A 14287-nucleotide genomic window follows, 5' to 3' on the forward strand; every position below is an offset into this window, starting at 1 on the left:
TATATATATGCATGTATTATTCTACAAAAAAAAATATATGTATCTACATATATTGAAACAAAAATGTATATTGACCAACAATTCTGTTTCACGAGAATATATATAAAAATAAACCTCTTAATCATTGTCAGCTTCATTGCTCTCCCTTTTAGATTTAGATACCTTAAAATATTTTTTCTTTTCCGCCTTGCTAAAAGATGCAAAATTCTTTCCTTTTTTTTTTCTTTTGATAAATCATCCATAAAAAAAAATGGGGGAGTGACTTACATAATATATAAAAATTTATATTATAAAATAAAAATCCGAAAAATAAAGAAACTATAAAAACGTGGGAGTACTCTCCCTTTTCTATTTTTTTTTGCAAACTAGATGAACAACGAAGAAATTTAACGACTAACTGACATAATATATAAAAATTTTAAAAAATTAAATCTAATGTTAATAAATATCCTAAATTGATTTTCAGTGGTGAAAAATCTGCAAAAATGATTTATCACAGAAAAATCAAGGATTATATTTTGTGATATTAGGGTGACTTTGAGAGAAAATTAGGAGAAGAAAGTTGAGAAAATTGAAGAATAAGTGTCTTTTAAGTCTTGAATGAAGGATTGGTGACATTGACCAACAGATAAGGTCAAACATTATTAGAAAACTTGATCAAGTTAATTGTGGACTTGATTAATATTTTTAAAACTTTCTAAGCTTTTCAAAAATACAAATCAACCCAACCCACACTATTTTCAATCCAAATCAACCACTCTCTTCTCTCTCTCGACAGCTTCTCTCAACTCTCTCCCAACCAACAGTTCTACAAAATTTCTCACTTCAACCCCCGACGACAAATAGTTGGGCTTCGAGTTCCCCTCTTCAATTCAATCAACTTGTCTCTCATCCCTCTCTCGACAACTTCTCTCAACTCTCTCCCAACCAACTGTTCTGCGAATTTCTCATTTCAATCCTCAGCGACTTCAACATCCGACTACAAATAGTTGGGCTTCGAGTTTCTTTTCGACTTCAATCGACGTGACAACCTTGCTCTCCGGCAACAAAAGTTTCGAATTCTTCATCGGTCCTTTTCTTCTTTCATAGGTAAAAATTTATGGCCTTTTTAGTTTTGAAGAAAACGAGGAACTTGAGCCAACTTCTCTTATAGTATTGGTAATAATTTCAATATTTGTTGCACTAATTTGAAATGCGATCTGAATAAAATCCTAATTTCTGGTATTTCTTCTCTTCTCTCTTCGAAGTGAATTATGATATTTTGTTGTTTGTTGCATTTTTTTGAAGTTTGATTTTTATTGTTTGTGTTTATAAAAATAAAAGGACAATTTGGTTTGATTTGTTCTGTTCTTGTTCTTGGTAAAAATGGTGAAATTGTTGTTTTTTGTTTAAGAAAATTGTGCTACTGTTTCCTCCGACAGATTACCTATCTGATGCAACATATTAACCATCTGATGCAACAAATTTATCATTTGATGCAACAGATCAACCATCTGATGCACCAGAGGAACCATTAGATTACAATTCTGATGCAACAGATTAATAATTTAAAACAACAGTTTTACCATATGTTGCAACAGATTAAGCTTTGGATAAAAAATCTGATGTAACTAATTAACCATCTGGTGCAATGGAAGAACCATCAGATTAATGATCTGATGCAACAGATGAACCTCATGTTGGATAAAATCCTACCAACTCTTCCTACAGGAAAAGTCCAAGACTTGATTTTTATAATAGATCATTCATCTGTCGTGATAGACGATCCTATGTTGGAAGAAATCTAAATAATATTAACCGTTGATAATTGTTCCAACAGATCACTCATGTGTTGCAACAGATATCTGACCTGTTGCACAGACCATTCATCTTTCTCAACAGATAAGTGATATGTTTTGTATTATTGCAACAGATTACTCAGTCGTTGCTACAGATTATTTAACTGTTCCAATAGATCACTCATATGTTACAACAGCTGATGTCATAATAGTTGTGTGATCTGTTGAACAGATCATTTATCTGTCTTAAAAGATGAGTGGTATATTTTGTATTATTGCAACAGATTACTCATCTGCTGCAATAGTTTGGTTATATGCTGCAACAGATATACTACCTGGTGCAATAGATCGGTGATTTGTTGCAACTATTATTTTACTGTTTTGCTTGTTTGATTTACTGTTATCCTTTTTTAACGATGCATTAATCAACAATAATATATTATTTTATGTTTCTGTTAATTTTAGATAATATGGTTCCCAAAAGAATAGAAATCGAATCAAGTTCAAGTAACGGAACAAGTGAAGCTGCTAGGCTACATCCACTATTTTATGAGCTTGCTTTACAAGCGTTATCTCAATTGGGGGCAAAATACGATGAACACAGGGAGGAGGAATGTTTCAAAAGAGATGATTCAGATGCTAATAGCCCTTCCATCGAAGAGCTGGTCAAAGCCTTCAGCATTTATCGTTATCATGTGAGAATGCAGTGCGATGGTGCCGCAGATTTAATGGGTGATTTTGTGGTTAAGTTAGCCATGGAAAAATCTTTTGACGCCTTCAGAAAAATACTTCAAAAATAAAAATTGGATGCTTTTTTTCAGGGACAGCTGCTTTAGGAAATATCTTGATTTGCTAGAGGACAACAATGCTCGTTTTTAAATGAAAATGGTATATGAACTTCTCAAGCGTAGGTTTATGTATGAAAATAAAAATAAGATGGATGAGGTGTGGATAAATTACTGTGGCATGCCTGTTTGTTTTGGTTGGAGGGAGTTTTCCATAGTTACTGGACTAAAATGTTATCCTCCTTCTTAAGTTATACCTATTCTAACCCAAAAAAAGCACCCCGCACACCCAAAAAAGGTAAAGTCAAGTCGTGTGATTGTGATAACCTGGTGTCCATTGTTGGTCCAAGCTTCAAAAACAAAAATTTGATAGAAGTGTTGAAAGGTAAAGGACTTTCAAAGAAGCACAAACAGTCATTGTGCTTGGTTTGGTTTGTACATAATATTCTTTGGGCGAGAGACGTTAACAACAACATAAGCCTCGATTTAATAAAGCTCTACGAGGATCTTGAGGCATTTAACAGCTATCCATGGGGGTATGAAAGCTTCAAAATGACTGTCAAAGATTTGTTGACTCCGTTAGCGCCAAAGACAGTCAAATTATATGGCTTCCCATGGGCTTTCATGGTAAATGTTTCTTTCTTCTATTATGATATCATTCATTTTTTTCGCTCAATAATGGTTTTGATTTATTGGGGTTATTTTATAAGCTTGGGCGTTTGAAGCCATTCCTTATTTGAGACAACAAGTGAACTACCAGGAAGGAGTTTCCTATCCAAGAATCTTGAGATGGTTGTCGGCCAAAACTGATAAAAATGCAAAATTTCTTGATCTCTTCAACCCCTTAAAGGATGCAGTAAGTATAATTATAATTAATTTTTTCTTTTAATTAATATTTTTTTGAATGATCTAATCATCATTCTAATATATGTAATGATTTATGTTAGAATGTGCATCCGTCGCTAGTTCCTACTAATTGAGAGTTGAAGATGTCATTTTTTCTTACTTTACGATCTGTGTAAATTTTATCGGACCCTAAGTTCATCGACAAAATAAAAATGAAATTGTTTGGAGCAATAACCATTACAAGAAAAATAATTTTAGAGGGTGGGCTTGTTGTTGTTGATGGAGTTGTTGGTGGTGGTAGTGGTGCTGCTGTTGGTGCTAATGATGCTCCTCTTATAGTATTTAAAGCAAACCATTATGAGTATGATCATACTAGTTATACAGATTTTGCCTCTCCCAGCGAATGTTCTGCTTGCAAATGTCAAGACTGCAGGGCGAAACATGATGTAGTGATTAATGTTATTAATGCATTAACTGCTTCTGTAAAGGAATTGACATCTAAGAGGGGTCTCATTCCATCAAAGAGGATTTTATTTCTATCCGCTCTATTAGAGATTAGGGCTAAGAGGAGAAGGAGAGTAATTTCCAGGGCATTATCAGGCATCCAAAAAAGCAAAATTGTAACTCCTCTGTCTGCGTGTTGCAGTGAGCAACGTATAATGTGCAAAGGAGAGCAGCACGAACTGAAGAAGGTGAATATATTATATGTCTTCCAACTGACAAAACAAACAGACACATATCTGTTTCAATAGATGACACATCTGCTGAAAATTATCAAACAGATATATACATCTGTTGCAATAGTTGACTAACCTGTTGCACTAAATACTTTATCTGGTACAATATATGTCTCGTCTGTTTTAGCAAATCAAACAAATCTTCGTACAACTTTTATTTGTACCAACAGATGACCTATTTGCTGCAACAGATCATTCATATGTTACAACGGATGGTTCATCCGTTGGAAATTATCACACAGGGTCTTCCTCATGTAGAAATTTGTTCCAACAGTTGATTCATTGTTGCAACAGAAATATAATATGTTTGGAATAATTTAAAATGGGAGAAAGACCTGTTTGATTTGCTAGAAAAGATGAGTTATCCTTTTCCGTTTTGTTGTATTTTCGTGATTAGCATTGACCAATTATGGCTTTCTAGGTGGATGTAGAAGAAGCTACTGCTGAACAACATTGACAATATGCTACTCTTTTTATGGAAATACGGAGAACAGAAAGCGCAGAAATCGTAAGCAAGCGACAATGAAGATCCACGACGAGCAAAGCCGAATTCCATAGCACCGGATGAAGAATAACTTGTCCATACTGAGTAGATCTTTATAGCTTGAGCCTATCAAAGCAATCCTTGGCAGTATACTTAAATTGTTGTTGATGTATTTGTTGAGATCTGTACCCATAATAATTGTTTTACATTTCATTTATTCGTTGACTTATTTCAGCTAATTTATGAAGGCTTCGATTTATTTTATTTTGTCTACAAATTTTATTTATTTCTTAGATTTGAACTTATTAATTGAAAAGGAATACTAGATTCAAATATTGCAACAAATAATGTATCTATTGCAACAGACGACATATCTATTGGAAAATTCGAACAGATTTAGACATATGTTGCAACAGGTAGGTGATCTGTTGGAATTTATCAAATAGGTCTTCCCACTGTTACAACAGATGAACTTTAGATAAAAACATCAAGATAATGCAACAGATGACACATCTATTAAAAAAAAAGAACAGATTTAGACATATGCTGCAACAGATGAACTTTATCTGTTATAACAGACTACACATCTATTGGAATAATCGAGCATATTTATACATATATTGCAAAAGGTAGGTTATCTGTTGGAATTTATCAAACAGGTCTTCCCACTATTGCAACAGATGAACTTTAGATAAAAACATCGAGATAATGCAGCAGATGACCAACCTATTGCAACAGATAAACTATATGTCAGAACAGGTAGGATAACTGTTACAACGAATGGAGAATCAGTTGCATTATAAAAATTCAACTTTTGTTGGAGATAAAAAATTGCCACTACGTGTAAAAAGATTAAAGTGAATTGAAATAAAAAAGGTGCAACCCATCGACGGTGTTCAGTTCAAACACCTAAAATAAAATAGGCATCAAGTAAACATGTTCATTTTAAACACGTAAAATAAAATAGGCATCAAATGTGTTATTGTCAGTACTGACACATTTCGCTGACTTGCCATCACTTGGCCCCCAACAGTCATTCCCCCCCTCCCCATTGTCTTATATATTCATCTTCCTCCTAAAATTTAACCCTAAATTGTCAAATCTTCTTCTTCATCGTCATCTTCTTTTATCTATCCAAATTCTTTAAATTATTACTTTCATTTTTTCCAACTGACCTTGACAATGTCGAGCGCATCTTCCACTGTTTTTTATGATAAAGATTTTTGATATTGTAAGTGCGATCATAAAGCTCTGTTAAAGACTTCTTGGACTTAACAAAATTCGGATCGTAGGCTTTTTACTTGTAATATTTCAAAGGTAATATTTTTTTATTTAATTAATTAATTAATTAATTATTGACTTGTAATTATTTTGAAATTGTATTCTCTTTTATTTTATAGAAATTGGGTGGATGCGATTACTTTGATTGGTATGAGGAACGACACCCTTCACAAGCAAATCGTGTAATATGGGGTTTGTTGAACAAATTCAAGGTTTTTGAAGAGAAACAAAATCGAGCAAAAAGATACTACATTGTTGCCGTTATTGCTACTGGTTTGGTGTTGTGGGGCACATAGATATTGAAGCCTAATTGCTGAAATTTTCATGGTGGTGTGTGTATTTGTTACTGGTTTGTTGTCGACGAGCACATAGATATTCAAGCGTAACTGTTGGAAAATATCAAAAAGATTTAGTCTTATGTTGTAAATTTTAGGTCATCTGTGGAAATTATTAAACAGGTCTTCCCACTGTTGTAACAGATTAGACTTAGATTATTAGATTATTCATAGAAATTATCAAACAGGTCTTCCCACTATTGCAACAGATTTGACTTAGATTATTAGATTATTAGATTATTAGATTATTCAAACAGTTCTTTCCACTGTTGCAACAAATTGACAATCTAATATATTGCATTATAAAAACTCAACTTTCATCAGAAAAAAATTATTGCCACTACATTTACATGTAATAAAGTGAAGGGTGACTTGAAATTAAAAATTTCTATTCACAGGCTCTTCTATATACACAGGTTTCAAGCGTCTAGTTAGTACCCCATAATCCCAGACCTCTTTCAGGTTTGCCACAGCGTTGTCGCATAAAAAATTCATTCGCTCGGCCATTTCTATATCGGTCAGCAAACATTCGATGTGTGCAAGAGCATGCGAACCGCTCGCTTTAGCGGCATCATCTTTTGGAAGGATCATTCCCCTGTTTCGACCTTCAAAATCCCATGATTTCTTTATCAACACTTTATTTGGTAAATGATTCATCAGTTTACTCTCCCTCAACAAGATGAGAAACAACACCATCAGTGGCTCCACGAGGAGAAAAAGATCGAAATTGTCGATGAGAGGTACGTTAGAGTCATAAACATTGATCTTTCCCTCCTCGAGTAGTATCTCAACAACCCGATGATGCATGTTGTTCACGCTAATGACCACAAGAATCCTTTTTGCCTCAGTCCAGCTCTTGCCATGTAGATTTGACCTGTCCCCTCTAACATATCTTAACATTTCTTCTTCATCAAAGACCCACGTAGGAACTAGGAAATTACGTCCCACGCCAAGGGATGACGCCTCTTCATTGATTTGATCGTACCTATCTTTGAGCTTCTTGTAGAAGTTGAGGTCTATTATCCTATCAGCGGTGTCATAAGCTTCCCGGTACGTTAATTGCCTTTTCCTCATGAGGTAGAGAATTATGTCAACATGCTGTGAGATAAGAAGTCAATTTTTAAAGAAGTCAATTTTTAAATAGGTTAGTAATTGTAAAGATGCAACGGATGGTCCATCTGTTGCATAGGGTTCTCTAAATCAATAATCCAATGCAATTTATGCAACAGATGGATAATAAGTTGCAACAGAACCACAACCAATTGCACCAGTATACCCAGTTGTTGCAACAAATGTGAAATCTGTTGCGTAGCTTCTTCTTCATGGGGTAGATTAGAAGGGCTAGGTTAGGAAAAGTAAACTTGTCTTGTCCTCGTACGGCATATGCATATTAGTCATAGTCTGGAAGTATTGGGGGGGAAAGGAAGGCCTAAGGTAATCTGGTGTGCCTAGCTTGGCATTCTTGGCCTGTCGCAGATCCCTCTTCTCTTCAGCGCCAAGTTCTGCGTATATGTCCACCTTTTTGACTGGCCCCTAAACTTCAACAGCTTTTGGAGAGGGAGGAATTACAGTTTCTTTTGATTTCTGAGCGGAGAGTATGTCTCTAATTGCTCTTTTATTTCTCCTAACCAACGCTGTAAGAGTGTGTGGCTCCCTTACCTTCTTGGATGGTATGACACACCTCTAGGATTTGAATTCCTCGATAGCTTTAGAGATAGCCTCTACTTTTTTAAGGAGTTTATCCTGTCTGTCCTTGCACTCATCGCATTCACAATGAGAATATGAGGGTGAAGAGGGGTGAGAGGGACTTGTATAAGGGCGAAAAGGGGTGTTTTCAAATATATTTATTCTTTCTTGAGCATCAACATGCTTATCATCATGAGTGGTAGCAGCATCAGCATGCCTGCCACTAACGCCAACAACTCCACCAGAAGAAGCACCCAGATTTGCCTTAGTAAAAGGTTGGTCATGAAGAGCCTCAACATTAGGCTGACCTTGCCTAACTGCTCTTCTTATGGCTGTTGCTCCAGCCAATTCCTTCTTTATTAACTCCACCGTTGGGTCTGCAATAGTATCAACATGACCTAAAGTAATATAAGAAGTCATCACCGACTTCTCCTCTGTAGGCACGATCCATGGATGCACAACCTATAAAAAAGAAAAAAAAGATAGATACATTTAAATCATATAATATAATAATTTTCAAAGTTGGGCTACATTTAAAAAAAAAACATCTGTTGCATAGTTTGCAGTATATGGTTAAAATACGTTTTAGTCTGGTCAGAGAAATAGAGCAACACATGGATAATCTGATGCAAAATATCAATCATCTATTGAACAACTGTACAAGATAGGTAATCTGTTATGCAACAGATGATCTGTATGTCGCAACAGATGAATGATATGTTATCAGATTAAACATCTGTTGCATAATTTATAGTAGATGGTTAATCTTTTAGGAGTTGGGTTCAGAGAATCAAAGCCACAGATGGGTAATCTGATGCAAGATATACCCTGTCGCAACAGATGTCCCATCTGGTGCATCAGATATAACATCTCATGCACCAGATATAACATCTGTTCAATATCTTTCTTATCTTTGAGTTGAATTATTTTACTTGAAAAAGACGTACTGTATCATCCGGAGGATTAAAGAGATCAGCCCTCTTAATATTGGTGTTGCTTTTTGCAGCCAACCACCTAAACTTCCTTGGATGAGAAACCTCATCCGGGTAATCCATTAACTGCTTTCGGAGGGGAGGAATGGCTTCAAATGCCCAAGCCTAAAAAGTGTAAACAGGAAGCAAGCAAAAAAAAAATCATAATAGCTATATTCAATATAAATTAATGGATGAGTAAAATTAGTGATTAATTTTACCATGAAAGCCCAAGGAAAGCCGTATAATACGGTCGTCCCTGAGGATAGCTTTGTCAGTAAATATTGGACAGTCAAGTAGAAGCTGTCATATCCCCAGGGATAATTGTTGAATTTATCAAAATCCTCAGCACGCGCCAACAAATCATCTTCTAGGACCTTGTTGACGTCTCTTGCCAATATAACCGAATGGGAAAACCAAACTAAGCACAATTGCTACATGTACTGCTCTTATATGGTTTTATCCTCGAGATCTGTCAACAAATCTGATGATTTGTAGCCACGTCGAGCAATGTCAAACAACCCATCTATTTTTTCCTTGAATTTTCTTACCTTGGATTTTTTGCGGGGTGGTGGTCCTTCTGGACGATAGCATCTCAGGCCCATCACTATGGCAAACTCTTGCAAGCCAAAACAAACAGGCAAGCCACAGTAGTTGATCCAGATTTCATCCATCTTCTTTTTGCCCCCCTCCTCCGGATCTTTATCATCCCCCGTGTACTTAATCCTGTGCTTGAGAAGACCATATACTATCGTCATAGGGAAACGGATACGGGCAGAGGGGTCCTCAGGCAGCTCAAGGAAGCGTCCAAAGCAGTTCTTCTTAAAAAGTCCGCCTATGTTTTCGTTCTTCATAATTTTCATAAAATGTTCAAAAATTTTCGCCATCTGACATTTAAATACAATTTGACCAGTTAGTTGTTTTCCTTATGGGTCATTTATTGTCATCGCAACTTCAAACCTGTCAATACTAAAAGTTTTGATAGGATCATGCTTGGATGTCGATATTAACTCACGCCCCGTCGGTGATCCATTATCACCATATTGATGATCATCCTCTTTCTCTTTGACTCTCCAATTCCTCCTCTTTCTCACTTTCATTTTCTTCATCACCATCTACAAACCCTTGTCCACCTCCCTCAATGTTGTTTTCACATATCCCCTCAGTTTCACTTTTCCCTGACTGAGATTGTTCAAGAAGCTCCTCCGAATCCCTTTATACTGTAGCCTTTTTTTTGAGTGGTCAGACGTTGATCCACTTTCACTTTCTTTTCTTTTGGGAGACATGTTTTACCTACAAACAAAGAAAAACAAAAATTACATTACAGTTGATATATGCACAGATTTTAAAAAATATATTACAAACACCACGAATACCGACACACCAACAGGCATCACCACAAACACCACCAACCAATGCCACCACCGGTGCCACCACGATGACCACAAACACCACCACCACCATCCAACTATACCATGACAGTCAACAGAACACTGCGACAGAAACTACGGATTTCTCGAGTTCTTCCTACAATTTTATCATCAAAACTCAAAATTGTAAAACCATTCTCGAAGATAATACAACTAAAAGTTTTATTTTTCATCATTAACTTAAAAATCCTTATTTTTTAGAAAAAACAAACAAATATAGATCTCTTCTCAAACTCTGTTGCCTACGAAGACAAAGAAAATGACTGATACAAGCAAGAATGATGTCAAAAATAACACCTATATGGTCAAAAATGAGAAGAAAAGCGATCTGTTGTGGAGGGTTGAGAAAATTTGTTGAGTAGTTGTTGTGTGTACTGTATTGTTGAGTAAGAATGAGGGAGAAAGAGCCATACCTCGAGATTTAAAATGATGAAATATTTAGTATGGGTTGATTTGTATTTTGGAAAAGAATGACAAGTAGTTTTGAAAATGTTAATTTGGTCCGAAATGATCTTAATTATTTTTAAAATCATAAAATATATGCATAATTTTTAAAATCATATAAAAATAATTGAAGTTGTAGTTGACCGAGTACTCTAGGAGGTGACCCTGTGAAAACTCATCCCTGGTCCTAGATTAATCAATTTAGGAGTCTAACATATGAACTCAATTGAAATTGTAAAAAACAAATGTTCAACATGTTGCGTCAGATTTCTCATCTGTTGTAAATTATCAATCATATTAGGTAATGATAGATTTCGAATTTGAAGTAAATTATCAAACAGATTAAGTCATCTGTTGTGACAGATTACCCATCTGTTGTAAATTATCAAATGGATTGTCCTATGTCGCAACAGATTACCCATATGTTGTAAATTATCAAATAGGCGCTGCCATCTGTTATGGCTGACCCTATGAGAACTCACCCCTAGTCCTAGATTAATCGATAGTTTACCCTGTGAGAACTCACCCTAGTCCCAGATTATTCAATCAAGGTATTAATTCCCTAGTCCTAGATTAATCGATAGTTTACCTTGTGAGAACTCAACCTAGTCCCAGATTATTCAATCAAGGTATTAATGCCCTAGTCCTAGATTAATCAATTAAGGTATTAGTCTAACATATGAGATAGTAAGAATCGGTTCGGCTCAGAGTGATCGATTGCCGACTCTGGTCGGGAGAAACGCAGTACCGTTTCATCATGCAATTGACAAAAGACTCAATTGAAGTTTTAGTTGATCCTGTGAGAACTCACATTCAATTAAGGTATTAGTCTAACATATGAACTCAATTGAATTATATATAAACAAATGTTCAACCTGTTGCAACATATGTCTTTTTTGTTGGATCAAAACAAACAGATTATGTAATCTGTTGCAACATATTACACATCTGTTGTAAACTATCATACAGATTAAGCCATTTGTTGCGACAGATCATGAATCTATTGTAAACTATCTAACAGATTAAGTCATCTATTGCTACAGATTATCCATCTGTTATAAATTATCAAATGGATTGAGTCATATGTTGCAATAGATTACCCATCTGTTGTAAATTATAAAATAGGCACTGTCATCTATTGTAGTTGACATTATGAGAACCTACCCCTAGTCCTAGATTAGTCAATTAAGGTATTAGTTGAACATATAAGGTAGTAAGAATTGGTTTGGCTCAGAGTGATCGATCGATGACTCTTGTCGGGAGGAACGCAGTCTTATCTCGTCATACATTTGCTAAAAGACTCAATTGAAGTTGTAGTTGACCCTATGAGAACTCACCCCTAGTCCCAGATTATTTAATTAAGGTATTAGTTGAACATACGAGGTAGTAAGAATCAGTTCATCTCAGAGTGATCGATCGATGACTCTGGTCGGGACGAATGCAGTACCGTCTCATCATGCAATTGCCAAAAAACTCAATTAAAGTTATAGTTGACCTTTTGTTCTCATTTATCCATCCCTAATTCCACCTAGATCAATGTAGGTACTATTATTAATCTTAACATTAAGTTAATGAGAACACATTTCAACTCAGAATGATCGATCGACGACTCAGGTCAGGATGAACGCAATACTAACACCAATCAAATACAACGACTCAATTGAATTTGTAATTTACCCTGTGAGCTCATTCATTCATCCCTCGTTCCACCTAGATCGGTGTAGGTACTATTATTAATCTTAACATTAAGTTAATGAGGAGCTCATTCTTTTATCCCTAGTTCATCCTAAATTAATTGCAATGAAATTCGTTGCAATAAACAACTGAGCTGTTGGAGAATTTCAAACAGATAACAATATCTGTTGCAACAGATGACATTTCTTATTTAATTATCAAATAGACGTTTGCATCTGTTATGATGGATGACTGAGGTGTTGGAAATTTTTAAACAGATATTGATATCTGTTGTAACAAATGACGTTTCTGATTTAGTTATCAAATGACATTTCCATCTGTTGTCACAGATGACTGAGCTTTTGGGATTTCTCAAACAGATAGCTAAATCTGTTGCAACAGACGACATATCTATTTGAAAATCTTTTTGTTTTCTTTTAATTTTAAAGCAAGCTACTGTCCGAGTAGATAAAGTAGTAGTACTACTAAAGGCGGTAAAAAATGTTTCTTGGATAACTCAAAGATCTCATTGAGTAGTCTTGTCCTGTCTTTCCAATGTCACCCATTTTCTTCCTCGTGCCCCTCAAATTATTAGTGAATATTAATTAATGAATATTGAAACCCCTAATACTTCTTCCTTTTCATATTGATTTGGCACTCCCATCAAGAAAATATTAATTAGGAGTTTATTTTACTACCAAATTAGCCTTATTAATTATGCTTTGTAAATATAAATTTGAATAAATACACTTTGTTTAGTCATTTAATATTAAGGGTAGTACATCTAGAAATTAGAATTATTTCATCTCTCCCCTCCTTTACTTCAGCCCTAAATCTCTCATCTTTTTTCTTTCTATCCTCTTTTGGGTTATGACAACCTTTTGTTTTCTCTCCTCTTTCTCAAAAATTTTCGTTTGGATCTAAACCGATCGATATCCATATCTTAGATTCCTCGACTGAAATTGCTGTTTTGACCCCCTTTTGACATTGTATGATATGATTCACTATTGCTCTTTTATTCTCGTCTTCTTTTTGCAACTTTATTTAGATCTTTTTGTTTATTTAATTACTATTTTCTCATATCATATTTATTTAAAAAATTTAAAGGAACTTTTAATTGTTGAATAAACATATCGAGAATTTTTATTATAAGATACGAAAAAAAAGTCATCTGTTGGGAGAAGTTTAAAAGCCTTGTTGGCAGTATCATTTTTTTTATATATTTTGTTTGTTTCTTTGTTGTTGATGTTGTTATTGATGTTGTTGGTGGGGATGGCATTGTTGGAACTTGTGGTGTGGTGTTGTTGGTGGGTTTGGCATTGTTGGAACTTGTGGTGTGGTGTGGTTTAGACGGTGGGTGCTTCTTAGCTTAAAAATAGTGGAGTCCGAACAATCAATACAAGGAGTAAGGGAGAAAAAAATAAAAAGTTTAAAGTGAATAAGAAAAGAAGAGTTGGTTACCAAAATTTTAAAAATATGTGCTGAGTGGGAATTGAACTCAAGACCAAAAGAAATAAATAGCCTTAAGCACACATAAACAACAACTAGGCTAACCAAACAACTCTTACTATGGATGCTCACTGATTAGATTATATACGTTTTTTTCTTTATTTCCACATACATATATAAAGTTCGATACGAGTTTAGTCTATGCTCGTGCACCCGGTGGACTCCATGTGGGTCTTTCCCTTGTTGTTGATGGTGTTGGAATATAGGATGTATGCTTCTTTGTAGTTGATGATGTTGTTGGAACAAATGTTGTTGTTTTCTTTGTTGTTGATGTTTTTTATTTGTTGTTTGTACTTTATGTTGCTGTTGATGTTGCAACAGATGGAG

The sequence above is a fragment of the Capsicum annuum genome, chromosome 12, assembly GCF_002878395.1.
Source record: "Capsicum annuum cultivar UCD-10X-F1 chromosome 12, UCD10Xv1.1, whole genome shotgun sequence".
Lineage (NCBI taxonomy): Eukaryota > Viridiplantae > Streptophyta > Magnoliopsida > Solanales > Solanaceae > Capsicum > Capsicum annuum.